We start from the raw sequence: 2,285 nt of genomic DNA on the forward strand, positions 1-2,285 counted from the left end.
CTGGGACTAAAGTTATGATAAGAGCTGTCAACATCCTCACTTTCCTGGAAGATGTGTTACATGGACACAACGGGGGACCATAAAGACTGTCTTAGTAAGTCCATGCTGTTGTGGAAAAGACCACCACCTTGTCAATTGATCAGACAGCCTGAGGCTCCTTTTATTGATAAATCATCAATACATGTGTGCACACAAGGAGAGACAGCGTGTCCCCTAGCAAGGGTTAAGCCACTCTCCTGAACTGATTTTTGCCAGAGCTTATAAAGCGTAAAACCATAAATTATCATATTTTGCTTACACATAAATCATAATCTTATTTGGCTATCATATGACATAAATTGCAGAAGAGCAATTAATATTATCCTTATATGGTATAACATATGTAAAATTGCAAGCTCTTATCTTTTACTTCCTCATGGATGTTTATGTGATTGTCAGAAGACCCTGACATCAGTTATTCTACTTGCGGTCAAGCTGACCAGCCTCACAAGGCCCTTTGGGATTCAGTGTCTGGTGTTCAGTTCCCGATTCTGGCCAGCTGTTTCTATGCTGATACTTAGATTATTTATGCTAACGCAGGCCTTTTTAGTATGTTACCTTAGGGCAGTGATGAGCTGGTTATTAGGGGACTTTTGAGTTTTTCCCTTATGCTAGCAGCATGATCATGGTTTGCGTATAACAAAACTGTTTTCTGGGAGTGCAGTTCCACAGTGGTTAAGATAGCAGCTTATTATTTTTCTTTGTATTAGTGGTCTTAAGGCCTAGGATCTATACTTATGATTTATTATAGGTGATGTATCTTAGATGAGGGGGGTTAATTTTCCATATCAATGTAGATCATCTCCTTTTCTTTTTCACATTAGTGCTGAGATTTTCAATGGGAGTTTTCAACTTAATTTTAATGCGGGCTGATTGCTTAAATCACCCAGGCAGCTTTGAAAACCTCAGACTAAGTTATTCTCTAGGAGTCGCCGCATGTTTTGGTGAAAGCCACATATTTACTGATTGCTTTGCACAGAGCTTCCTTGACCTCTCTGTTTCTCAGGCTGTAGATGAGGGGGTTTACCAGGGGAGTCAGGACTGTGTAGCAAAGAGAGACTACTTTGTTCAGGTCTCTGAGTATATCATGTTTTGGTAGCAGGTACACAATCTTTATAGATGCATAGAAAATTATCACCACAATGAGGTGAGAGGAGCAGATGGAAAAGGCCTTTTGTTTCCTGATGGTGAAAGGGATTCTCAGGATGGTGGCGATGATACACACGTAAGATGTCAAGGTTAGTAGGAATGGAGGCAGGGTGAATATGGAGGCTAATATGAAAGCCAGCAATATGACCAGGTGAGTGTCACTGCAGGAGAGTTCCATCAGTGGGATGACATCACAATAGAAATGGTCAATTTCATTTGGGCCACAGAATATTAACTGTGATAGAAATAAGACAAAGATGGCAATAGTCAAAAAACCATTTAACCATGACCCAGCAGCCAACTGGAGGCAAACCCTGCTATTCATAAGAGTTGAATAGTGCAGGGGTTTACGTATCGCTAAATACCTGTCATAAGACATCACTACCAGGAGTTAGCATTCTGCACATGCCAGAGAACCAAAGAAATACTGTTGTGTGAAGCAGCCACTGACTGAGATGGTTCTGTCCTCAGTCAGGAGAATGGCCAGCAACCTGGACAGGATGGTTGAGGTGTAGCAGGTCTCCAGGCAGGACAAGTTGCCCAGGAAGAAGTACGTGGGGGTGTGAAGGTGCTGGTCACCCACAATGAACACCACAATGAGGGTGTTCTCTTTCACGGTTGCCATGTAGATCACATGGAACATCAGGAAGAGAAGAATTTGCAGGTCAGGGGGATCCCCGAATCCCAGAATGATGAATTCTGTGATGGCCGTTTAGTTTCCCCAGTCTCTGTCTGCCATGATTTCAGTCCAGGAAGAATAAAACTAGTGAGAGGGACAAGCTTTTGAGAGCTAGAGAACTTGTCTCTCTCTCCAACCAAAGTTGGTCCAGTAAAAGATATCACCCACCTTGTGTCTCTAATATCCTGGGACCAACACGGTTACAACAACACTAAAAAAACTAAAGGGAATGATTAAAAAAGATGTGACAAGGAAACTTTCTGTGCTTGTTTCATTTAAATTAAGATGATTGAAAGCAGCCTTTTTCTTCTGCAAAGTAAAGTTTCAAAGCTGTATTAAGTCAATGTTCAGGTGGAAACTTCTGAAAGAACCACCATAACATTTTGTTCAGTTACAAACATTCCAAAGTTAGGAACAA

At 41.4% G+C, this 2,285-nt stretch overlaps 1 pseudogene; it reads right to left on the bottom strand.

Annotated features, from left to right (window-relative positions):
• Window positions 1-961: 961 nt before the first annotated feature.
• LOC127032145 (olfactory receptor 6P1-like) lies at window positions 962-1,927 on the bottom strand (annotated as a pseudogene).
• Window positions 1,928-2,285: the final 358 nt, after the last annotated feature.

Source organism: Gopherus flavomarginatus, chromosome 12 (assembly GCF_025201925.1).
Source record: "Gopherus flavomarginatus isolate rGopFla2 chromosome 12, rGopFla2.mat.asm, whole genome shotgun sequence".
NCBI lineage: Eukaryota > Metazoa > Chordata > Testudines > Testudinidae > Gopherus > Gopherus flavomarginatus.